The 27,095-nt window shown below is 41.3% G+C and overlaps 1 long non-coding RNA gene across 2 annotated transcripts; it reads right to left on the bottom strand.

Moving 5' to 3' along the window:
- Positions 1-1,224: 1,224 nt before the first annotated feature.
- LOC138757060 (uncharacterized) lies at positions 1,225-26,695 on the bottom strand. Of its 2 annotated transcripts, none has more exons than XR_011353317.1 (3): positions 26,514-26,695; positions 19,944-20,064; positions 1,225-1,996 (listed from the first exon to the last, which is right to left on the bottom strand). It is a non-coding gene; the product is annotated as an uncharacterized lncRNA (long non-coding RNA). The 2 variants fall into 2 exon arrangements; XR_011353318.1 differs by having other exon boundaries at positions 26,521-26,695.
- Positions 26,696-27,095: the final 400 nt, after the last annotated feature.

Below are 27,095 nucleotides of genomic sequence, written 5' to 3'. Positions count from 1 at the left end.
ACACAAAGTTACAGCACTTTACAACACAGTACAGGCCCTTTGGCCTATCATGGTACCTACCCACTGAAAAACTAAACCCTCCCTACCTCATAACCCTCTATTTTTCTTTCATCCATGTGGCTGTCTAAGAGTCACCTAATCTCCCTATTGTTCCAGCCTCAACCATTTCCCCTTGCAAATGCATTCCAGGCATTCAAAACTCTCTTGTGTCACAAATGTACCCCTGATGTCTCCCCTAAACATTCCTCCCTTCACTTTGTACACATGTCCTCTGGGGAGGGACCACCCTTGGGGAAAGGTACAGGCTGTCTACCTTTCTATCCTTCTTCTAATCTTGTAGTCCTCTTTTAAGTCACCACTCATCCTTCTTCCCTCTAAAAAGAAAAGCCCTAACTTTGCCTCATTAGACACAGTTTCCAAGTGTGGCCTCTTCTGAGATATATAGACTGTGGCAACCATCAAGCATAGATTTTACATACACACACACACACACACACACACACACACACACACACGCACACACACACACACACACACACACACACACACACACACACACACACACACACACACACACACACACACACACACACACACACACACAAAGTGTAAGAACAAGAAAAATATCCTGTACAGGTACAAAGTCATTACAATGTTTTGAACATCACTACCAATGACAAACAAACAGACAGAATTCAATATTATATCTCTTATATTTCCTGCAGAAATAAAAGACTGTAACTAACTTATTGTAAATCTATAACCCCGAAACTAAAAAGAAAATGCCACTGGGTCGCTTTAAACCACTAAAAAGGTAACAGTAACAGAACATTGGTGAATTGCCTTATTTATATATAAATAAGTAAGTTCAGGAAGATATTATAAACATTTTTGTATGATATATACACTGTGTTGAATGGCTGCACCATTTCATCAGATGCAAGGATCGACAATGAGATAGACAACAGACTCGCCAAGGCAAATAGCGCCTTTGGAAGACTACACAAAAGAGTCTGGAAAAACAACCAACTGAAAAACCTCACAAAGATAAGCGTATACAGAGCCGTTGTCATACCCACACTCCTGTTCGGCTCCGAATCATGGGTCCTCTACCGGCACCACCTACGGCTCCTAGAACGCTTCCACCAGCGTTGTCTCCGCTCCATCCTCAACATCCATTGGAGCGCTTACATCCCTAACGTCGAAGTACTCGAGATGGCAGAGGTCGACAGCATCGAGTCCATGCTGCTGAAGATCCAGCTGCGCTGGATGGGTCACGTCTCCAGAATGGAGGACCATCGCCTTCCCAAGATCGTGTTATATGGCGAGCTCTCCACTGGCCACTGTGACAGAGGTGCACCAAAGAAAAGGTACAAGGACTGCCTAAAGAAATCTCTTGGTGCCTGCCACATTGACCACCGCCAGTGGGCTGATATCGCCTCAAACCGTGCATCTTGGCGCCTCACAGTTTGGCGGGCAGCAACCTCCTTTGAAGAAGACCGCAGAGCCTTCCTCACTGACAAAAGGCAAAGGAGGAAAAACCCAACACCCAACCCCAACCAACCAATTTTCCCCTGTAACCGCTGCAATCGTGTCTGCCTGTCCCGCATCGGACTTGTCAGCCACAAACGAGCCTGCAGCTGACGTGGACTTTTTACCCCCTCCATAAATCTTCGTCCGCGAAGCCAAGCCAAAGAAAAGATACACTGTGTTATTCATTGAACTCTTTGAATCTGTCACCTCAACTCTCATCACACCAACTTGCATGGTTTTGAAATGTTGGGGTAAACTCGGAAGAAAACTCTGTCATCACGATGAGATGAGCAAACTCTACAAAGACAGCACCTGATGTCAGGATTGAACCTGGCTTGGTGGAATTCTAAGTCAGTAACTCCACCAGTTGCACTTCGATGACACCTTTTGGTGTTCAGAATACCACTTGATCTTCGATGGCAGTGGTGAACAAGGAGACTATTTCTTGGCAAAGCATCATGACCTGAAATGTAGACCATATGGTTAATGTGAAACACAAAAATGTAGAGGTGCTCTGAATGTAGTAAAAACACAGGGATGCTGATGGATCTCAGTAGGTCTCGCAGCATCCAAAAGAGGTAAAAATATATAACTGAATTTATGGGCCTGAGCCCTTCTTCAAGGTGGTCTCAGACAGGAAACATTGGTTATATATCTTGACCTCCTATGGATGCTGTGAGACCTACTGAGATCCTCCAGCATTCCCGTTTTTTCTTGCTATCTATGTGAACTGCATCCCTCCAATTTCTCTTTGTTCACTCAAGGTTCCAGCATCTGTGGTTTTTGAGTGTCTCTATACACAGTAGCCTTGAGGCTGCTTTAATAATACCTGTGTAACTGAAGTATGATCTCCCTACACAGTTCCCCTAACAATTATTTTTTTTTTAATTGCTTGCAGCTGTTTCCTAGCCTTTTGCCAATCTTGTGCTAGGACCCAGATCCCTCTGCCTCCCAGAGTTCTGCAATATCTTGCCATTTGGATGATATTTTTCTTTTCTGCCAAAATGGGAAGGTTTTCCTATTCCACACCATTTTCTAAATCTTTGCTCACTCCTGTATAGTGCGATCTGTTTTTTTTTTCACACCTTACATTCTGCCTGCCTTTGGGACATCAGCAAATTTAGCTACTGCATTGCTGAACCTTCAACCAAGACATCTATATATATTCTATATCCATTCAGGGGCCTCAGCCTGATGTCTAGTGCACTTTACTCAAATCCTCTTGCTAACCATGAAACAACCTTTTTTTTTTTTTTTTTTTTTTTTTTTTTTTTTTTTTTTAATGAAACAACCTTTTCATGATGACTTTGTTTCCTGTTAGTTGGCCAAACCATGTTGAGATATTACCTCCTGTGCAGTGAGTTTAATGGCACCAGAAGTTGCACTTTCGGCAGACATTTTCTGGAAATCTAGGAGTAGTACTGTCCTCTATAGTTGGCTCCAGAATAACCTGTCCCTAGAGCACATCCCGTAAATTCTCCATGAATTTTCATTTTAATCATCTTTGCTCTTCTGATCTTGTAGTCTAAGTGTAAAGTTGAATCCACCATGATCATGGTCTCTCTTTCTGACCATCTACCATTATTCTTTTGGAGTTAAAAATATAAATGTTGGAAATCTGGGGAGGGAAACAATACTGAAAATACTCAACCAGTCAGGGAGCATCCATGGGGACAGAGACTTTCTTTCAAGTCAAGGACCCTTCACCAGAATTGGAAATGGGATAAAACAAATGTGTTTTTAAGTTGCAGAGATGGGGAGGAGCAGAGAGAACAAGGGAAATCTCTAAACTGGAAAAGAGAGAAAAATATCACTTTTGAGAGAAGGTTGGAGAGGGATGGATACAACAAAGGGAAAGTGCTCTGGAGATGAGGATTACTGTGGGGATAGGTTTCAATGGAGCTGTTGGAGGGTGACATTCAAAACTGCTGCAAATGAAAGGTTTGTGGCGGCACACATATTTGTAGCAGCAAACCGGCTCCGCTTGTAACGCGCAGTCAGCAGAGAAGCCATGGCAAAGATGGCATCGCGGGTCCTTCTCTTCCAGTACAGATCAGAAGTATGCGTACGCGGTTACGTCAGCGCGAGTTCCAGGATGTAAGGGATGGACTCCCGAGGGCCTTAAAGGCTGCAGCGCGAAACTCGAAGTGAACTAGTTGTACTTAATGAGCTCACAGCCTGCTGTCTCAGTTTTTCCCACTGCGCTCGCGCACACACCTCACTGGTGACCCCGATGTCATTTGAACACTACCACAGGTTGGACAAAACTGAGCCAATATCTGAGCTTACAGCAAATGTTAGCATAAGCGATGTAACCCTAACTCGTATCAATGGATAAAACAATAGCTTTCAAATTTTAATTCATAGATTTCTGCCATTAGCTTGTCAGAAAAAAGAGCTCTGATCCCACACAGTCACTGTGCATTTGTACTTTGGAAGACATTGGATCAATTGTGCTTCTAAATATTGCAGGGAATGAAAACACTCAGACAAGGGACTGGGAGTTGGCCAGAACTTGTGGAAGCATTCTCCATGAGGATGAAAATGGAGGTTAAAGAAAGTTTGGCCTGATTGAGAGCATACAGTTTGAAGTGCCCGATGAGTCATTGGGAATGTAAAAATTTTCAAGCCAGCCTTTCCTTGTGTTGCCATTCTGCCTTTATAAGAAGAGGAAGGTGACCTGCCTCAATGATGATTGGGCATTGTGAAGTGCTTTGAGCATTTGGTTATAGAGCAAGTGAACTCCTGTCTTAGGAAAGACCTGGACTCACCTCAATTTGTCCACTGTCACAATGTGTAAATAGCAGATGCCATCTTACTGGTTTCCAGAGTTGGATCTTCTGGACCAGAAGAATACTTGTGTCAATGTTTCGCACCATAAAGCGAATACATTCAGGATTCTGGGACTCAGTTCCTTCTCTTGGAACTATATCCTTCCTCATTCAGTTCCTGGATTAGCAACATCACCTGCTTAGTATCCATCAGTACAGGGTACCTTAAGACTGCATGATTAGTCCCCTCATCTATTTCCTCTACATCCATGATAAGTAGCCAAGCTCAGCTCCATGCAATGTATATATTTGCTGATGACATTGCTATTGTTGGCCACAAAAAGCTAATAATGAGCTGAATCTAGGATACAGTTCAAGATTCTGGTTGGGTGGTGCCAGGACAACAATCTTGCTCTCAACACCAGCAAGACCAAAGAGCTTATTGAGGGTTTTAGGGAGGGGAAGGCCAAGGACGATGTATCTGTTTTCATTGGTGGGACTGTAACTAAGAAAGTTAGCACCTTCATGTTACCAGGATTCCATAGATTGAGCACTTCTGGAGGCAGCGCATTGAGGCAACCGTGAAGAAAGTACAGCGACTTTCTAAGACGTCTGAGAGGATTTGTCATGTGCTCAAATAGTCTGGACTTCCACAGGCGTCCTGTGGAAAGAAAACTGCTTAGGAGGTTTCAGGAATGCAAAAGGCTTCAGAAAATGGTAAACCTAGCCAAGTCCATCACAGGCACTGATCTCCCATCCATGTAAGGCACTATCTCAAGAAGATAGCCAGCACCATAAAAGATCCCCATCCACCCTGGTCTCATTCTCTTTCGCTGCCACCTTCAGGAGGAAGATACAGAAGACTGAAGTCTGGCACCAACAGGCTCAAAAACATTTTTTTCCAATTACAATCAAGCTTTTTAACCTCCCCAAACTAACCAAACTATGAAAACTCTGGGACCACAAAAAAAAACAGTCTACGCTATTATAACATGATTGTTTCTTTACTAACTGCAACTGAGTATTTGTTTACCTATCTTTTTACATTTATCTGTTTTGCTGTCTCAGCATATTGCAGTCATTCAAATTGTATTGTTTTAGGGGCATCTTTATCTGAGAAGCTGCAGCAAGAAAGAATTTCAGTGCATCTCTACATTCCTCTTAAGCTCTTGTACCTGTATCCTTGGAGTTCATTTAACTAGTGACGTGTCGTGGACACACAACATTTTCTCACTTGTCAGGAAGGTGCAACAGCGACTGCACTTTCTGATAAGACTGAAGTGGAACAGGCTACTGGTCACCTTTTTGTCAACCTTCTGCAAGAGCTCTATCAATAGCATCCTGGCCGACTGCATCACAATTTAGTACAGTTGCTGCAGAGTAATGGATCGGAGGTCAATCCACAGGAACATAAGAGTGGTAGAGAAGATCACTGGAATCTCCTTTCCCACTGCCTCCCCCCACCCACCCACCACTGGTGAGATCTACTGGGGTCGTTGCTTAAAGAGGGCACACAAAATCATTGAGCAGCCCATCCATCCCACACACATCATTGTTCAGCTGTTCCCATCAGAAAAGAGATACAGGAGGATCAGATGCAGAACCACCAGGCTGAGGAAGAGCTTTTTCCCATGGACAATGAGAATGTTGAACCACCAAAGGAACTTCTCACACTAACCATCCGAGACTCTCATTCATATTCATATAGCAATATTTATTTATTTGCATATACGAATACTTCCCTGTATTGTTTGTCTGCATGTGTGTTATGTCTGATTATGTCTATGTTTTGAACTGGAGGATGCTCTTTCATCATGTTGTACTTGTGCAATCGGATGACAATAAGCTTGACTTGTAACTTTGGTTTGCATGGAATGGGGTGGGGTGGCAGATTTTAAATGGCCAAAAATTGAGTTGAAGGGACCAATCGAAACAGAGACTATGATGAAGGAGCTGAGATTAGAAATGCTGAATCATAAAGAAATAATGGACAAAAGACCTGGAGTTGAGATCAATTTTTCTGATCAACTTGAGGGAATAAATATGTATTTTAATTATTATGTATCTTATTTTAGGGATGCAGGACAGTAACCGTCGCTTTTGGCCTACGAAGCCACACCAGCCGATTATACCCATGTGACTAATCAGCCTAAATCTTTGGAACATAGAAGGAAACTGGAGGAGCACCCGGAAGAATTCCATGTGGTCATGGGGAGAACATGAAAACTCCTAACCCTCAGCAGTGGATTTGAACCTGGGCTGCTGACCTGGTTATAGTATTGTGCGATCTGTGCTGCCCTATAGTAAATTGGGTACATTTCTTGGTAAATATTTCAATGCAAATTAGTGGAAAAATACAGCATTTTGCATTTAAGGAAGGATTTGAGAAATGCAAGTGATCAGGCGGTCTTCCTGACAGGGGCCTGGTGGAAACTAGCCTTTGTCCTTTTTCCTTACAGGGAGGAAGTGGAAGTGACCAGGGAGGCTGGAGTGCAGTTTTGAACATCAATGAGTAACACTGGCTTTATAAAGCTCTTTATTGATATCTAATTTTTGGGTAAATTATTGCTTTAATAAACTCTTCATTACTTTGTGTGGTCAAATAAACTGCTAGTCTTAATCCTGCTGCAGTCAGGTCACCGACCTTTACTTAAATTGTATATCACTTCTGCACAATCTATTACATTCCCTTGGATTTAAGAGAATAACTTTATTCCTCTGACACAACGTCATTGATCTCAGTCTGTAATCTTACAAAGTGCTGTATCCTGTGCAAGAACAGCAGCTTTGAGAAAATATAGGGCCAGGCTGCCAGAATGTGTGCATAGTCCCACTGTTAGCCCTTGAACATGCAGAGATCTTCCTTCTCAGTGATTTCATGTGAAAACAGTGTTGACAACACTTTTCAAAATCAGCACCTTTCCAAAGAATTTCCTTTGACATTCTGTCAAGGAATTGTGTTATCCATGTTGGGAATGACTGATGTCATTTCAAGGCTATTTTAAAACAAGTTATCTCTCACCCTAATAAGGCAATGGATTCATATCAGCCCTTTGCCATTAAAAGAGAATTGCAAAGGATTATGCATCAATCATTCCCACTTCAAAGAGTAAAGGAACTTCCAGCTGGGTGCAGAAGGATTTTTTTTCATTGTGCTTCACAAATTCCTCTCTTTTCATTTCAATGGCAAGAAGTGTGTATAAAAAATAAAAAAACTTGTCTCTCTTGGGGAGAGAATTTTATAGTCTGCTGTGAAGGGGCTACAATAGAGCCTGTGCAGATATTTTGCACAGACTTTTGTTAACTGAGCCTGTTAGATAAACCAAGGAGATGATTGTGGAGTTAAGGAGGAAAGCAGAACACAAACTTAACTGTATCAAAGGGCCAGCAGTGGAGAGGGTCAGGAACTTCAAATTCCTGGGCATTAGTTTCCCTGAGGACTTGTCTCTGATTTGATTTCAGATTTCAGATTTATTGTCAGATTACAGACATGACATCGCATACAACACCGAGATTCTTTTTTTCTGCGGGCGAGGTAGAATTGCCACTTATTGGTAGCGCAAGAAAAACTGTACATGTAAATAAATAAAGAATTGCCAACAGAAAATGAAAGTAAACAAACTGTGCAATACAGAGAGAATTTAATTTACCTCTGGTTTTCCCTTCCTGAAGTCAACAATCAGCTCCATAGTTTTGGTGACATTGAGTGTGAGGTTGTTGGTGGTGACCATTCAGTCAAGTTTTCAATCTCCCTCCTGCATGCTGACTCATCACCTTTCTTTATTCAACCCACTGCCGTGATTTCGTCGGCAAATTTGTAAGTGGTGTTATTGTCGTACCAAGCCATACAGTCGTAGGTGTACAGCGAGTAGAGCAGGGGGCTCACTGATTGTGGTCTGGAAGTGAGGAAATCCATGATCCAATTATACAATGGGGTGTTGATCAGTTTTGATGGGATGATAATTTTAAATGCTGAGCTGTATAACCATACAACCATATAATACTGAAGTATGCACCTTTACTGTCCAGGTATTCCAGGGCTTTATATAGAGCCAGTGAGATGGCATCTGCTGTAGACCTGTTGCTACGATGGCCAAATTGGAACGTATCCATGCCACTGCTCAGACAGGAGCTGATATGCTTCAACCCCAGCCTTTCAAAACACTCATCACTGATGTAAGTGCTACTGGTCGATAGTCATTAAGGCAGATTACTACACTCTTCAGCACTGATATGGCTGATGCCTGCTTCAAAAATTGTGTACCCTGCTCTGCTGGAGTGAGATATTGAATACAATGGTTATTTGGTCAGCACAGATTTTTAATACTTGGCCAGGTACTCCATTTGGGCTGAATGCTTTCCACAGATTCGCTCCCCTGATGGCATCTCACACTTCATTCTCAGATTTGGTCAGGATTGGATCAGAAGGGGACATGGGGGTACGAAAGGATGGTTTTTTCTGTTCCAGTCATCAAATCAGGTTTCCTCTGGGAGCGAAGCTTTGCAGTCTGCTACTTCACTAGATTTGGTTATGTTATTTAGGTCCTGCCACAACTGTTGTGTGTCCCTTGTTGTTTCCACTTTCATCTGGAATCTCCTCTTTGCCCAGAAGATAGCTTTTTGCAGGTTATACCTATTGATCTGGATCTCTGGACTTAAACATCTGTGGACTGGCTCTCAGCAGGTTCCAGATTTCATTTTTCATCCAGGGCTTCTGGTTGGGGAAAACCCTGTTCCCTTTAGATGTTCTCTATATAAGGGAATGTCTGTACTGGAAGAGACTGTTTCTAAAGACCCTATAATTCCACCAGGCCGACAGGAAAAAGAATCTCAGGGTTCTGTGATGTTATATATGTATTCTGACAACAAATCTGAACTTTGAACTTTAAATGCCCTCATTGCATGAGAGCTTTTGACTGATAAGTGCATGAAAATTTCTCCTCTTGGATATCGTTCTCTTACATTTGTTGTTGAGAGATTGGTTGTAAAGTGTACAAAACTATTTTAATACCATTGAAGGGGTTTACTTCTGAGAAGGTGTTTTTTTTTAAGAAACCAACTATATAATGACTGAAGCAACAAACGATCTGCTGGAGGAACTCAATGGGTTGAGCAGTATTAGTGGGAGAAAAAGAATAGTTAATGACTGAAAGGGGATGTGATGGAGATATTTTAAATTATGAAAGGAATAGATACACTAGACATAAACAGACTCTTTCCCCCGAGGGCAGGGGAGGTTGGAACAGGAGGCCATCAGTTAAGGGTAAGGGGGCAACACTTTAGGAGAAATATTAGGGTGACTTTTTCACTCAGTGAGTGGTGGCAGAATGGAATGATCTTCCGAATGAGATAGTTGTGGCAGGGTCCTTTCTGTCATTTAAGAGAAGGTTGGATGTGTACACGAGGGGGTTGGAGGGTTATTGGCGGAGAGCGGGAGGTTTCAGCTAGTGGAGTTGTTCTAGTGAACCGGTGCAGACTCGAAAGGCCAACATGGCCTGTTTCCGCTCCGTAAATGGTTATATGGTTACATACTGGCTGTCGCCCTCTGCACGGGGACTTGATTAAGGATTTGGGCTTGAAATGTTGACTATTCATTTTCTCCCAATGGCGCTCGATCCACTGAAATTGCAGGAGATATTTTTTGCTTCAGTTTCCAGTTCTCTGGTGTGTCCCTTGTGACAGAGAATATAGATATGTTTTTGGGAGATAAATTGAAAAAGATTGGTTAGAGTAGGTTACATTCAAACACTTTAAAACAGAACTTATTTGAAATACTGGAGCTCTGGTAATGTTAGACACGTCGGCCTCACAGCCTTTGCAAGAGTTTTGGAAAGTGCCCAGAGATTTCACTAATGGATCGTTGTTTACAAAAAAGCAATGGATGAAAGAACTTGTTGGAGCTGTTCTAAGAGGGTCATGTGGTTTTGCAAGCAGAGAGAGTCAAAGAGGCTTTCTCTCAGAGAGAGAGAGAGAGAGAGAGAGAGAGAGAGACATACACCCAGAGATTGGTTCTACAGAGTTACAGTCAGCAGCAGCAGCTGGGACTGGAACAGGATAAGCTGGCAAGCTTGTGGAAATCCCATTTTGGAAGCTGGGTTGTGAGTTCTTGGTTCAGCCTGGTCAAAACCCTTGTGGTTCATGCAAAAGGAGAGGACTGGCTGTCTAATGTTTCACTTGGAATAAGGAAAACAAAAAGGAACTCTGTGGTGACCTGAAAGAAAGAGGTTATCATCTGGAGATCCCTGAAGGGGCAAGTCAATGCAGTAGCTGATGGAGGTAAATCAGTTGTGGATGTCCTGGATCAACAAATCTCTCTCTGAAAACCGCCAAGAACCTTTCTGAGTGGTAACCATTTACCTTTCAAGCACCAAAGTCTGGTGAACTTTATAATTGTTAAATTCTGTGCACAGTATAAGAATTGCCTGCAACCAGTGAACTTGGAGGAATGAGAAGTGAGATTGAACTGTGAACCAAAGAACTTTTCTCAACTTACACACACATTACATACACACGTGCTTAGAATTAGAAGGGGGTCAAGTTAGGTTAGTTAAGTCAACAGTGATAAGTTTAAAATGTGATTCTATTTTCACGTTTAAAGATAATTAAAAGCAACTTTTGTTCTAGTAACTATTTGTCTTGGCGAATATCTATTGTTGCTGGGTTTATGGGTCCTCTGGGCTCGTAACACACTATGTTGGGTTGAATTTGGCTTAGACTTTCCATCTGTATCATTATTCCATTCAAGTGAATAGCTAATAAGAATAGACTTTAAGCACAAATTGCACAACAATTTGATATTGAAGTTAAAATGTCCCATGTACAGTATATGCCATCAAAACACTTTAATTTATATCACATTTTTAGAACTTCTGAAAGTCTCAAACAACTTTGCAATCAATGAAGTTATGCACGTAGTAATTCATTCAAAGCTTCAAGTGATGTTGGTTGAAGACTAAATTCATCCAGGACACTGGGAATAACTCATTTGAAATTTGTTTCTTTTTGTATCTCCTGGGAAGACAGATCAAAGATCTTATTGGCCGTCTCTCAAGGTACTGGATAGTAAACCTGCATTTTTGTGCACAAGATATTTCTGACTCAAAAATATCACTGAGACAAGCCTATCAATCTGTACTGCTTCATTTTTCTCTGAACTGTGTACACTCCTTGATAAGAATCCTCCTCTTGGGTTAAAGCTGCCAGATTCTGAAAAATTGAGGTAATGAAAACTACATGGAGCAGTAAATATGAAATGAATCATCAAGCTTACATTCTCACTAATCCCACTTGTTATTAGGCAGATCAGAACTTGCGATGGTCCTAATTAAACCAAATGTGCTACCAAATGCACACAAGTGATACCATATCTCGTTCTGGGAAGCATAGGTTAGTTCGAGCACAGGACATCACAGGACCTTTGGCCTATGATGTTGTACTGACCAATATAAACAACAACTACATTACAACAATCAAATCCTTCCCTAAATCACACTCATAATCCTCTACTTTACATATATCCATGTGCCATCTAGATTTCCCTATAGTGCCAGCCTCGACCGCCACTCCTAAGCAATGCATTCCAGGTATCCACTACTCTGTGGGGGGGGGGGTGGGGTGAAATACTACCTCTGATATCTCCCTAAACTCTACCCCACTCACCTTTAACAGATGTCCTATGGAATTTGTCACCCGAGAAAAAAATGTGCTTGCTGTCCACCCTATAACCCCTCATAATCTTCTGTACCTCCATTAAGTTGCACTTCATTCATCATTGCTCCAGAGAGAAGAGCTCCATCTCTGTTAATATTGGTTCATAAGACCAATTCTCCAATTCAGGTAATATCCTGATAAATCTCCTCTGCATCCTCTCCAAAGCATCTATATCTTTCCTCTAATGAGAGTTTTAGAGAGCTGTAACATTCCCTCATGACTTTTGAATTCAAACCCCCAACTAATGAAGGCCACACACCATATATCACCTTAAAGACCCTATCAACTTGCGTGGCAATGGATCTAAGATCCCTCTGGACCCCAAGATCCCTCTGTCCCTCCGTGCTGTTAGAATCCTGCCTTCAAGTTCGACGTTCCAAAATGCATCACTTCACACTTATGTCAGTGGTTATAAAGTTTTTGCAAAGGCCCCCAGGAGCTGCCCTGCCTGGCTTGAGCAGAGCTCCAGTATTTAAATGAGATCTGTTCTGAAGTGTTTGTATGTGATATACACTAAAAAACCTGCCTCAATTTATCTCCCAAAAACATATCTATATACAATACAAACACAACATCATCTGTCACAATTCAAAGGTGGGTGGAGGGGCAGGTAGTGTCGAGAAAATGGGGAGGCTGCAGAAGGTTTAGATGGATTAGGAGAATGGGCAGAGAACTGGCAAATGAAATATAATACTACTCCAAATATCCAAAATTGTATTATCCAAAATCCTCAGTTAACTAAAATATTTAAAAAATTTCAGATAAGCAAGGATATCTGAACCATTTTGGATAATCGGAGTTTACTGTACAATGTTGGAAAATGTACAGTCATGCACTTTGTAGAAATAATAAATGGGCAGACTATTTTCTAAATGGGGAGAAAATTGAAAATAGCCAAATGTAAAGGGACCTGGGAGCCCTCGTGCAGGATGGCCTGAAGATAAACTTGCATGTTGAGTTGGTGGTGAGAAAGGCAAATGCAATTCTGGCATTGATTTCAATAGGATTAGAATATAAATGCAGGGGTGTGATGTTGATGATTTATAAGGGACTAGTGAGACCTCACTTGGAGTATTGTGAGAAGTTTTGGGCTTATTTTAAAAATATGCTGACATTGGAGAGAATTCAGAGAAGGTTGAAAGAATGATTCGGAGAATGATTGCACTATCATATGAGGAGTGTTTGACAACTCCTGGCCTGAACTCATTGGAATTTAGGAGAATGAGAGGGGATTTCATAAAAACATTTTGAATGTTGAAAGACATGGACAGAGTAGATGTAGAAAGGTTGTTTCCCATGGATGGAGAGTGGAGAACAAAAGGGTACAGCTTCAGGATTGAAGGTTGTCTGCTTAGAGCAGAGATGTAGAAGGATTTCTTTAGCCAGAGGGTGGTAAATCTGTGGAATTTGTTGTGGAGGATGGCCTGTTGTGGAGGTCAACAATCTGTTGTGGAGGTCAAATCATTGGGCATATTTCAGGCAGAGATTGATAAATTCTTGATAGGCCAGTGCATCAAAAGTTATGAAGAGAAGGCTGGGCAGTGGGGCAGAGTGGGAAAATTGATCAGCTCACGATAAAATGGTGGGGCAGACTTGATGGGCTGAACAGCCTATTTCTACTCCTATATCATGTAGTGTTTATCCGGATTGAACTCCTCTGCAAGTGGCCTGCAGAGGAGACCAGAGATCACACAATATCATAAAATGCCCAAGGTAGTCATGATCATCCTCCAAAAAAAGAGGAAGTGATAATTACCTTCAAAGAAATGCAGCAGGAGAACGTGACATGGAGATCTTGGTACTGATATCCACATGGGAATCAGAGTATTTGGGCAGCATGGTATGCAGGATCTGGGAATGGAGGGATCATCTGGAGGAACAGGACGTTTCATCGTTCAAGCTAAAGGAGCAAGAGGCCTCCTTGTGATTGAGATCTATAAGGTGGAGTCTAAATGGAGGCATACGAGATTACAGTTGCTGTAATCTGGAGCAAAAAATAAATCAAACTGCTGGAAGATCTCATGAAATGGATGCAGCTTGACCTACTGAGTTCCTCCAGCAGTTTGATATTTGCTTAAAGTCTCTCAGTTTGGAGAGAGACCAGCCACATGACAATCCTTAATCCTTAATTGCTAGTGCTGCCCATTGCTGGGGTCAATTTTTGAGATGTACTCAACATGAGAGAAAGATCTGATATTGGGCATGCCAGAAGAAAGCGAGATTGGCCATCCAGGAAACTGTATGAGGTGTGCCTGAATAATTCAATCAGATCACCAAACATACTGCATATAGAGTAAGATGAGTTAGACCATCCAGGAATCGAGATTCTCTAGGAAATGTGTTAAGTGCACGAAAAACCGAATCAGACCATCTGGATATTTTTATATTCTTCTGTTACTTAGGTAGTTCAATTAGATCACCATGCAAATGGATTCCCAGAAGTTAAGTTGATCAATGAGTAAATTTCTTTCAAGAGATCAATGGAATCAATGGATCAATGGAATCACCAAGGCCTTCAAGTTGTGAGATAGAGTAGATAGAGTAGATAGAGTAGATAGAGTAGATAGCCAACAACTCAAGTAAATGTAATTAGGCAATCAGAGAAAGAGATATATTCAAAAAATGTGACCAAATTGAACTGCAAAAAAAAAATGCTATTGGCAGCAAGGAAGTTTTGGATTACTTGGGAAGGTACATAACTGAATGCAAAACAAACACAGAAAAATCACACCAATCCTTATCTCATGGGTGGTATGAATTTACATATTGTGATCGTGAAATTATAGATGCACAACACTGCACATCAACTAAATACTGAATGTCCAACCCTTCCAAATCTTCTGGAAGAAGATCACAAAGTATCCCCCTCCTTCCAGATGGGTAAGCATGAGTTAAGGTTAGATGAAAGGTCGACAATTTGAAGTGTGGAGTTAAGCCACACTTCCTGCACATGCTGCCTGTTCTACTTCTATTTCGTTGAATACCATGGTTCTGTGCTAAACAGTTAGAAATCACATATTCACCATGCTCCTATTTTGGAAATACAGGTGCTTAATCTTTTATCCAAAATCATGGTGACCAGACACATTTAGAATTTGGAATATTTTGGATAATAGAACAACAGCCACAGCAGTACTGTTAAGTAATTGCACTGTTTCTGAATTGCACTAAACAAAGGCACATTCCCACTGCATTGTAATATTTGAGTCGAAACAACCTGGAGCACTGGAACCAAACTAGATGCGAATTGTGGTAATATGCATAATCCAAGCTGAATGTAATGGGTGACCATGTGGAAAATGAAGTTGGTGCACCATATTGGGCTACATTTTAGTTAATTTGCACTAATAATTCAACTTGCCTGGTCAAGGAAGTCTGAATTCACACTTGATTTACCATAAAGCTAATGATCTTTCCATATAGCTTTGGAGGAGCAATACGGGAAGAATTCATACTCATTTATTTTTGATTGTGAAATCTAGTAATGGTACTTTATATGGAATCTGGTTTCTCAATGAACATAAAAGGAAAATACTGCAGTTTCTGGGAATTTGGAACTTTCTGCATCATTGCAAAATGATGGTCTTCATTAGCTTGAAACATTTTCATTGTTTCTCTCGCCACAGGTATCACCTGATCTGCTGAGAATTCCATTTGATTCTTGTTTTTGCAATCTACTCAGATTTTGGAAGTGTTTGATAATCTTTATTTCTGAGAGAGTTAAGGTTTCAAACTTGTGACTTCTCCCTTTTCTTCTGTTCTTCTTTCAAGGTTCTTTATAGTGCAGTGGTCTACAACAATCGGGCACAATTTAAAGCTAATGATCACACTGGGAAGCCCATCCAGTTGTGCACTCATCAGGCAATGCCCATCACAGTAATGAGTCTGGTCAATTAGAGACATAGTTTTATGGCATAGAAACAGGCCCTTGCCCCAACGAGCTAATCCAGTTGGTCCCATTTGGCCCATCGCCCTTCAAACATTTTCTTTCCATCTACATGTCTAAGTATCTTTCAGTTACAATTGTCCCTGCCTCTACCACTCTGAGCTCTTTCCATACACCCACCATCCTCTGGTGCCCCTCAGGTTCTTTTAAATAATTCCCCTCATGTTAAATCTGTACCCTCTAATTCTGTTGGAAAAAGACCAACACTATTTACCTTATTTATTTGGTTCTCTTGATTTTCTCAATCTTTATAAAGCCTTGGCTTTTCTTCCTATGCCACAGAATGAAATGTTCCAGCCTATAAACCTAATTATTATTCATGCTTGCCGGTCCTAGTAAATCTTTTCTTCATCCTTTCTAGTTTAATGGTATCTTTCCTGTAGCTGGGTGAACAGAACTGTGCACAATACTCCGTGAGAATTCTAATTCTCTCAACATATACTAGGATTTTGGCAGAGGGTCAGCAAATTCAGATATTCAGAAGCCTGAAGCTTCAAGCAACCTTGGCCTGCAAACCCAACTGACTGAGAACTATTACCAAGAAATTCCATCTCATTTACCTTCATTTCTGATTTGCTGAGTTGTTTGCTTTGATCTGCTGAAGCTATCATATTGATCTTACACTTCCTCCATACCCAACGTCCAAGATCAAAACAGTGATCCTCTAGGTTGACTAAATCAAATGCAAAATGGGTGCAGGTTCAGCCCACAGCAGTAACCCTGAACTACCTCCTGCACACCACCTCGATTCTGTCAGACCTCTGTCTGTCACCTCCTGCATTGTTAAAAGGCGACTGGAGTGCTACAAAATCACTCTATGATTGTAGTGCAAACACAGAAACTCTAGAGGAAATCAGTCGGCCTTGCAGCATCCATGGGGGTAAAGTTAATATTACTGACGTTTTGGGCCAGAGTCCAAGGTACATTGAAGAGCTCAGACCTGAAATGTCAGTAATATATCTTTACCTCCTATAGATGCTGCAACACTATTGAGTTCCTCCAGCATTTGTTTTTAAAATGAGATTCAATACACACCTCAAGAAGAACACCTCATCTTCCATCCAATCACATTACAGCCTTCAGACTCAAACGCTCCCAATATTAGGTTACTCAATAATATTTTTGCCTGTATCAACAACTGGCTATTTCTGCTGTGAGTCAGCCACTTGTGCTCTCTACTGCACTACTGCTCTCTCCATTTGTACAGCCTAGAACTAAAACACAAGGGTCTGCCTTCACCGTGGTTGAAGTAAAAACACAATGTTGGAGAAACTCAGAAGGTCAGAGTACTATACAAAGCAAGGATAAAGTTACCTAACCAAGGTTTCAGGCTGAACCCTTCATAAAGGTAACAATTAGTACAGCCTAACCTCCTGTGAACAGCATATAACACAGACAAATTATTATCATTGCCCCAGTTGACCCATTTGACCTGGCCACTCGCTTTTGCTATGTGTCCTTTTCATCCCCTTGTCACCTTCTTTGGAACGTAAAACCACTTTTATCTCTCTCTTGCCTGGTTCTTATTCTGACCTGAAGTATTGACTGTTCCTCTTTCCATTGATCTTCCCTGATCTGAATGATTCCAACATCTTTTTTAAGCCAATTACCATTATCCGCAGTGTTTTGTGAAGCTGGAATTTTCACAAATCTATCTTACAGCTGTTGTCATTTGGTAGATATAATAAATGCCAATTTAAATGATCAGCAGTTTGAGATGTATGGAAATTAATGGCAACTAGAGATAGGCCACCAAAATTCATGGTTTACTGCCAGCAACCCAGGTTTGAATTGAGTGCTGTCTGTAAGGAGTTTGTACATGTCTGAGAAGGTTTCCTCTGGGTGTTCCAGTTTTCCCCCACCCTTCAAAATATACAGGGGTTAATTGGTTGTAACTGGGTGGCCAGAAGGGCCTGTTACCGTGCTGTATGTCTAAATCATGGTGGCTTTGTGATACTCTGATCTCGTGAGTGGGAGCAAAGGAGGGTGAGGCGTGGAGAAAGAGGTATTTAAAATTATGAACAGGATAGACAAGGCAGGTTGTCAAAATGCTTTTTCCTGTGGTACCAGAAGCACAAGAGCTTTGGACTAAGGTGAGAAGAACAACCATTTTTTTCTGTAACCGAACTGTATTGCTCTACATACATTTGCTCTAATTTTTAAAAATAATTTTAACTGAATAATCACCCTCTCACAGTATCCATAATTAAACAAATAGAATTTATACTCTCTCTAGTCATTGTACACCACAAAACATTTTATTATTATTGCTAGCTTGAAAAATCCTTAAAAATGCATGGAGAATTTGTCCTAAGTCAGATTTCCACAAGTCAGGCATTCGTAACTTGGGAAGCTGCTGTATAATGCTGCTTCATATCGATGTTCTCTGAACACTTGTGAGAATGTACAAATTCCTCTTATTGATGCCCCTAACCTTGAGGAAATGAGTATTTACTATTTAAATTTAGATTTAGACATACAGCACAGTAACAGGCCCCTTTGGCCCATGAGCCCATGCTGCCCAATTACACCTAATTGACCTACAAGCCCCCAGTATGTTTAGAATGATGGGAAGAAACAAGAGCACCTGGAGGAAGCCCACACCGACACAGGGACAACATAAAAACTCCTTACAGATAGCGCTGATTTCAAACCCCAGTTGCTGGTGCTGTAACAGCGTGCGCTAACTGGGTTGCCGCAATAGCCAAATTATGATATTGGTACAAGCCCAGAGGACCCCAAAACCCAGCAGCAATAGATATTCTCCAAGACAAATGGTTACTTAAACAAAAGTTGCTTTTAATTATCTTTAAATATGAAAACAGGATCTTATTACTATTAACTTAACTAACCTAACTTAACCCCCTTAGAATGTTAATTCTAAGCGCACGTGTATGTAATGTGTGTGTAAGTTCAGAAAAGTACTTGTTGCAGGCACAGAATTAACATTTATGAAGTTCACCAGGCTTTGGTGCTTGAAAGGTAAATGGTTACCGCTCAGGAAGGTTCTTGTCGATTAACAGAGATTTGTTGTATGCTGGACACCCATAAATGATTCCTTGTAACCAGCCACTTCAGTGTCTTGCTGAAGAAACTTGCCCCATCAGGGTTTTCCAGATGATAACCTCTTTCTTCCAGGTCACCACAGATTCTCTTTTTGTTTCTCTTATTTCAAGTGAAATATTAGGCAGCCAGTCCTCTCCTCTTGCATGAACCACAAGGGCTTTGACCAGGCTGAATTAAGCACTCCCAACCTGTCTTGAAAATGGTTTTTTTCACAAGCTTTCCAGCTTGTCCTGTTCCAGTCCCAGCTGTTGCTGTTGACTCTAAAACTTCAGAACTGAATTCTCTCTCTCTCTCTCTCTCTCTCTCTCTCTCTCACACACACACACACACTCACTCAGAGAAAAAAAAGCCTGCTTTACTTTCTCTGCTTGCAAAACCACATGACCCTCTTAGTACAACAAGTTCCACTCCAGACAACCTGCGGCTCCAATGAGTTCTTTCATCTGTTGTCTTTTTGTTAACAACAATCCATTATTGAAGTCTATTGGGCACTCTCCAAAGCTTCTGCAAAGGCTCTTGGAGCCAGCCTGTCTAGCATGAACTGAGCTCCAGTATTTTAAATAAGATCTGTTTTAAAATGTTTGTATGTGACCTACACTAAAAAACCTGCCCCAATTTATCTCCAAGAAACATATCTGTCACAATATATAGAATCCTGAGATTCATTTTGCAATAAATCTTCAGATCGACAAATTCAATGTGTATACACAGTATGAACTGCACTTCAGAGCTGCCAGGTATAATCTGACTATACCAGGTATAGTCAGTTGCAGATGGAAAATCTCAGATCTTTAACTTTGGGAGGCGTTCACCCTTCATTCTCTGCATCACTGAATTGCTAGTAACTGGGAATGTTTCAGAGAGAATCAAAGTGTTATGTAAATCCATTTTTCTATTATCAAGTAAGATCACAGTACCGTTCCAACAGGAGGGGGTTGTAGCTTAAGAAAGACTCTAGTTCACATCTTCCCACCATACTTCCAACTTGTGGCACACAGGATCACCAAGTTGCTTGGGTTAGTCTGGATGGTGAAAAGGCTGTGATAAAGAGAATAGTGCCAATTAATTAGAGTGTAAAGGAGCCAGCAGATTTGATGCAAGTCAAGGAGACACTGGGGGCAAGTGGAGAGCTGTTTTATCTATATATTTTTTGCATCACTTTGTTTTTCCATTGCCAGCCTGCTTAGGACAGTTGCTTAGGATGAGGGATTGAGTCCACTGCATTCTCAAGTGGGAGGGTGATCAGCCAGATATCGTGGTTGGTACCTTTGATATCGATAGGAAAAGGGATCAGGTCACAGTATCAGGAGTTTGGAAGGAAGCTTAAAAAGTAGGACCTCAAGGGTGGCAATCTCTGGATTGCCTGTGCCACGTGCCAATAGGGACAGGAATAGGAATTTATGGCAGTTGAAACGAAGAGTTGGTGCAGGGATAGAGGTTCAGATTGACGGATCATTTGGATCTATTCTGTAGAAGGTATGAACTGTTCAGAAATGAGGAGTTGCACCTGAACAGGAGGGATACGAATATCTTGGCGGGAAGATTTGCTAGAGCTCTTGAAGAAGGTTTAGACTACTTTGGCAGGGGAATGGGATCCATAGTGAGAGGGCCGTGAATAGGGCAGAAGATACATAAGTAGATACACTGTAGGATTGTAAGGAAGGATAAAAAGTCAATAGGGCAAAAATGCAAGCGTAAGGATTTAACGTGGTACTTTGGAAACAAATTTGAAAATGGTGATGAATACAGCCTTGTATTTAATGCCCACAGTATAAGAAATGAAGTAAATCTAGTAGCATAGCTGGAAGTTGTGACATTGTGGTCTTCACTGAGTTGTGCCAAAGACCACTGCTAGAAACTAAATATCCATGGATACAGTGTATTGGAAGGACAGGAAGGCTGCCAGAGGGGGTAGGATTGTTTTCCTGGTTAAAAATAGAATTAAATCTTTGGAGGAAGAAGACATTGGATTAGAAGGTATAGAATCCTTGTGGGAAGAATTAAGAAACTAACGGTAAAAAGGAGCCTGTTGGAAGTTGTATACAGGCCCCCAAACAGTAGTTAGGATGTGGTGAGCAAACAACAGAGGGAGATAAGGCATGCTAAAAGGGCGATGCTATAAATAGTCATGGGGGATTTCAAAAATGCAGGTGGATTAGGAAAACCAGGTTGGTATTGGATCCCAAGAAAAGGAATTTATTGACTGCCTTCAGGATGGGTTCTTAGAACAGCTTGTGGCTGAGCTGACTAGGGAAATGGCAATTCTGGTTTAGGTATTGAGTAATGAACCAGAGTTGATACAGGAACAGATGGCAGTGATCATAATATAATAGAATTCACCTTGCAGCTTGAGAGAAAAACTAAAATGAGGTGTCAGTAAAGGGAACTAAAATGGTATGAGAGAGGAACCGGAAAAAGTTAATTGGAAAAGCAAACTAGCAGGGAGGACAACAAAGCAACAATGGCTGGAGTTTCTGCAAAAAATAAGGAATATTTTGGACAGATATATTCCAAAAAAAATATTTGAATGGAAAATGACACATCTGTGGCTGACAAGAGAAGTCAATGCCAAAATAAAGCAAAAGAAAGGGAAGACAAGGAAGCAAAATTTAGTGGGAAGAGCCAGGACTGGAAAGCTTTCAAAAGATATAGAAGGCAACTAATAAGGTTATAGAAAGGAAAAGGCGAACCTTGAAAGGAAGAAGGAAGCTAACAAATAATATCAAAAAAGATACAAAAAGTTTTTTTAAATATATTAAGAGTAAAAAAAAAGTGGTGATAGGATGCAGGAGAAATTGAATGAGGGAGAAGGGGATGACAGGAACTGAATGAGTATTTTGCATCAGTGATCACCTTCACGAGAGAGAAGGTGTTTGGGAAGCTTAATGGTCTAAGTCTACTGGACCAGAATGAATGCACTTGTGTTCTGAAAGAAGTAGCTACAGAGATTGTGGAGGCATTGGTAATGATCTTCCAGGAATCAATAGATCCTGGGATGGTTCTGGATGGCTGGAAAATGGCAAAGGTCCTTCACTATTTAAAATGGGAGGAAGGAAGCAGAAAGGAAATTATAGACCTGTTAGCTGAACATTGGAGTTGATTGTCAAAGATGAGATTACATAATGTCTGGAGGTACATGTCAAGATAGGTGTTAAGGGAAAATCTTGCCTGACAAACCTACTGCAATTTTTTGAGGAAACCACAAGCAGGCGAGACAAAGAACACACAGTTGATGTTGAATATTTGTTTTTTCAAAAGCCCTTTGAAAAGTTGCAGCACGTGAGGCTCCTTAACAAGATGAGAGACCATGGAGCTACAAGAAAAATACTAGCATGGGTAGGGCTTTGGCTGATCGACAAGGAAAAGGGTTCCTATTCTGGTTGGTTCCTGGTTATCAGTGGTGTTCTACAGGGGTCCGAGCTGGGGTCACTTCTTTTTGCATTGTATGTTAATGATTTGGATTATGATGGCTTGTGGCTAAGTTTGCAGATGATACAAAGGTGGGTGGAGGGGTAGGTAATGAGGAGGAAATGGAGAGACTGCAGAGAGACAAAATTGGTCCCTTAGAGAATCAGAGCGGAAAACTGTGTGTGGAGCCTAGAGAAATGGGGGAGATATTGAACAGTTTCTTTTCTTCGGTATTCACTAAGGAGAAGGATATTGGGAGATGTGAGATAAAAAAAAGCAAATTGGGTAAATATGGGGAATATAGAGATTACAAAAGATGTAGTTTTAGGGCTTTTGAAGAATATAAAGGTGGATAAGTCTACGGGACCAGACGGGATCTTCCCCAGGACATTGAGAGAAGTGAAGGAGGAAATAGCAGAGGCTCTGGCGGTAATTTTCCAAATGTCATTAGATATGGGGATAGTGCCGGAGGATTGGCGCATTGCGCATGTGGTTCCGTTATTTAAAAAGGGTTCAAGGAGGAAGCCTGGCAACTATCGGCCTGTAAGTTTGACGTCTGTGGTAGGTAAATTAATGGAGAAAATTCTTAGAGATAGTACTTATAAACATCTGGATAGACAGGGTCTGATCAGGAGCACTCAACATGGATTTGTGGGAGGAAGGTCATGTTTGACCAATCTGATTGAATTTTTTGAAGAGGTGACTAGGAATGTGGATGAGGGTAGCGCAGTGCATGTTGTCTATATGGACTTCAGTAAGGCCTTCGATAAGGTACCACATAGAAGGTTAGTTAAGAAGGTGCAGTCTTTAGGTATAAATTTTGAGATAGTCAAATGGATTGAACATTGGCTGAAAGGGAGAGGCCAGAGAGTGGTAGTGGATAATTGTCTGTCAGGTTGGAGGCCAGTGACCAGTGGTGTGCCTCAAGGATCTGTATTGGGCCCATTGTTGTTCGTTATATACATTAATGATCTAGATGATGGGGTGGTAAATTGGATTAGTAAATATGCAGACGATACTAAGATAGGTGGAATAGTGGATAATGAAGAAGGTTTTCAAAGATTGCAGAGGGATTTGGGCTGCTTAGAAAAGTGGGCTGAAAAATGGCAGATGGAATTTAATGCTGATAAGTGTGAGGTGCTTCATTTTGGTAAGAAGAATCAGAACAGGACATATGTGGTAAATGGGAGAGCATTGATGAATACAGAAGAGCAGAAAGATTTAGGAGTAACGGTATATTGTTCCCTGAAGGTAGAAACTCACGTGAATAGGGTGGTGAAGAAGGCTTTTAATATGCTGGCCTTTATCAATCATTGCATGGAATATAGGAGTTGGGAGGTGATGTTGAGATTGTATAAGACGTTGATGCGGCCTAATTTGGAGTTCTGTGTGCAGTTCTGGTCGCCTAATTATAGGAAGGATATAAACAGAGTGGAGAGAGTGCAGAGAAGGTTTACCAGAATGTTACCTGGGTTTAAGCATCTAGAGTATAGGGAGAGATTGGACAGATTAGGTCTTTATTCTTTGGAGCGTAGAAGGTTGAGAGGGGATTTGATAGAAGTATTTAAGATTATGAAAGGGATAGACAGAGTGGATGTGGATAGACTATTTCCGTTAAGAGGAGGAAAGATTAAAACAAGAGGACATGAGTTAAGAATTAAGGGGCAGAGGTTTAGAGGTAACATGAGGGGGAACTTCTTTACTCAGAGAGTGGTAGACGTGTGGAATGAGCTTCCGGGAGAAATAGTGGCGGCGGAGTCAATTGTATTATTTAAGAAAAGGTTGGACAGGTCTATGGATGAGAAGAAGATGGAGGGTTATGGGCATTGTGCAGGGAGGTGGGACTAGAGAGGGGTGTTTGGTTCGGTGCAGACTAGAAGGGCCTAATGGCCTGTTTCCGTGCTGTAAATTGTTATGTTATGTTATGTTATGTTAGATTAGGAGAATGGGCAACGAAGTGTCAAATAAAATACAATGTTGGAAAGGGCCATGCACTTTGGTAGAAGGAATAAAAGGGCAAACAATTATTTAGATGGTGCGAAAACTCAAAATTTAGAGGTGCAAATGGACTTGAGATTCCTCGTGCCAGATACCCTAAAGGTTAACCCTCAGGTTGTCAGTGGCAAAGAAGGTGAATGCATTGTTGGCATTCATATCTTGATGAATGGTATACACAAGCAGAGATGTAATGTTGAGGCTTTAAAAGACACTGGTGAGGCCTCATTTGGTATATGAGGTACAGTTTTGAGATCTTTGTTAAGGAAAGAATGCACTGGCATTGGAGAGGGTTCAGAGAAGGTTCACAAGAATGTTTCCTGGAATAGAGTGACTAGCATATGAGGGACATTTGATGGCTCTTGGACTGTTCTCCTTGGAGTTCAGAAGAATGGTAGGGGAATTTTGAATATTGAAAGGCCTGGACAGAGTAGATGTAGCAAAGTTGTTTCCCATGCTAGGGGGTTAAAGACAAGAAGTCAAAACTTGAGGATCAAAGGATGCCCATTTAAAACAGATGTGGAGGATTTTTTTAGCCAGAGAATGGGCGGCTGTGGGGGGAAATTAGTTGGGTGTATTTAAGGCAGAGATTGATAGGTCTCTGAATAGTCAGGGAATCAAAGGTTATGGGGACAAAGCAGGGAGTGCAGCTGAGTCAGAAATAGATCAGTTCATGATGGAATGGCGGAGTGGACTTGATGGGCCAAATGCCCTACTTCTTCTGATACAGTAATAGTCTCCCAACTGTTCTTGGGTAAAAAAAAAACTGCTGGTGGAAAATGAAGCTGAAAGCAGAATATGTTGGAAGTGCTCATCAGGACTGGCAGCGTCCCATGGAGGGAGAAATAAAATCAACACTTTAAGCTGATAACTTTTCTTCAGAACTGGGCAAGTTTAGAGAACAGGCACATTCAAAATACAGCGAAGGGGAGCATCTGTTAAATGGTGGAGGCTAAGAAGAGATAGATAATACAAGGTATTGACAAAGTGGGGGTGCTGAAGACTGGTCTATGTCAGTTTGTCAGCAGTAGGAGGTGTAAATAGAGGTAGGACTGAGGAGAGAGGGGACATAAACCATTCGAGCTAAAAGGCACAGATGCAGCATTTGAAAGGTATCTGTAGTAGCTCAAATTCTAGCAGGTCAAGCAACATTGTCAATCCCTGGCCAGGGATTTAAAGAGCAAAAAAACTCTAGATGCTGGAAATTTGAAAAAAGGAAAATAGCCTGCCTGTTTATTTTCTCTATTAAAGAGCATGTTTGTATGCATTCTGAGATTATATTTCACTTGTCACTTCTCTGACCATTCTCCTAATTGAAGTCCTTCTGTTTCCTCAGCACGACCTGCTCCTCCATCCACTGCCCTTGTCTTTTTAGGTGGGAAATTTGGAGGTCAGATAGATGGTGTCAGACTGGCCATGGTATTGCCTGGCTAACTTCATACAGTCCCCGCCATCTCCTTATAGGCAGCCAAGGTTAACCTCTCCTCACTTTTCACTCAGTCAAACTAACCCAAATCTCTTAACAAAAATATGGATTAGAAGCATGACTGAGTTGCTTTAGAGCAGTGGTTTGCAATAATTTTCTTTCCATTCACATATTTGCTCAAGCAATCGCTATACCATAGGGATTCTGTGATTAATAAGGGATTACTTAAGGTGGTATGTGAGTGGAAAGAAAAAGTTTGAAAACCACTGTTTTAATTGTACCTCATTGACTCATGTGCACGGTTTCAGAATTCCAAAGGAAATAGGCGAATGACAATTTTTCGCAAGCAAAATATTTCAGTAACAATTGGGTCTCGAGCAGTGATTCTCAACCTTCCCTTCCCACTCACATACCACCTTAAGCAATCCCTTGACTAATCACAGAGCACCGATGGCATAGGGATTACTTAAAGTGGTATGTGAGCGGAAAGAAAAGTTTGAGAACCACTGGTTGAGAGCTACATACTTTTTCTATCATTTCTACGTGTGAGCATTGTGGGCAAGGCTGATATTTATTGCTTATATTTAATTGCTTTCATGAAAATGATGCTGAGTCACTTCCAAGTCATGGTCAGGATGATCACAGCTTTTACTCGCACCTACTACCTTTGTTCTTTAAGGTGAAAGTAATTACGAGAAGAACAGTTTCTTTGGAATTGAGTTATAATGGTTGCGAGTTGGCATTTGCTGGAGAAGCTTGTGTGATGAGGATCTTGAATACATGAATAGCATATTCCCTGACTCTTCTAATCTTTCGAATGAGCCCAGGTTCTTCAACACCTTGCGTCTGAAAGACCAGAAAGGCAAACATTAACAAAAAGTGCACGGTTACAGTAGCAGTCAGTGCAACGCTGTTACAGCACCAGTGATCCTGTGTTTGAATCCCACAATGTCTGTAAGGAGTTTATATGTTTTCCCCGTGTCTGCGTGAGATTTCCCCGGGGGCTTCAGTTTCCTCCAACTGTTCAAAATGTACTGGGGTTGTGGGATAATTGGGTGGACCGAAAGGGCCTGTCACCATGTTCTATATCTGCGTGACTAAATGTAGTCGCTGCTGATGGATATAAACATGAGGTCTATGGCTGGCACAAAAGACTTCAATATGGAGCACAAACCAACTGCTGGAGGAACTCAGTGGGTCAAGCAACATCTGAGGGTGTGGAAGGAATTGTCAACGTTTT

The sequence above is a fragment of the Narcine bancroftii genome, chromosome 3, assembly GCF_036971445.1.
Source record: "Narcine bancroftii isolate sNarBan1 chromosome 3, sNarBan1.hap1, whole genome shotgun sequence".
NCBI classification, from domain to species: Eukaryota; Metazoa; Chordata; class Chondrichthyes; order Torpediniformes; family Narcinidae; genus Narcine; species Narcine bancroftii.
The sequence above is the reverse complement of the archived record's forward strand: the minus strand, read 5'-3'. Positions and strand labels throughout refer to the sequence as shown.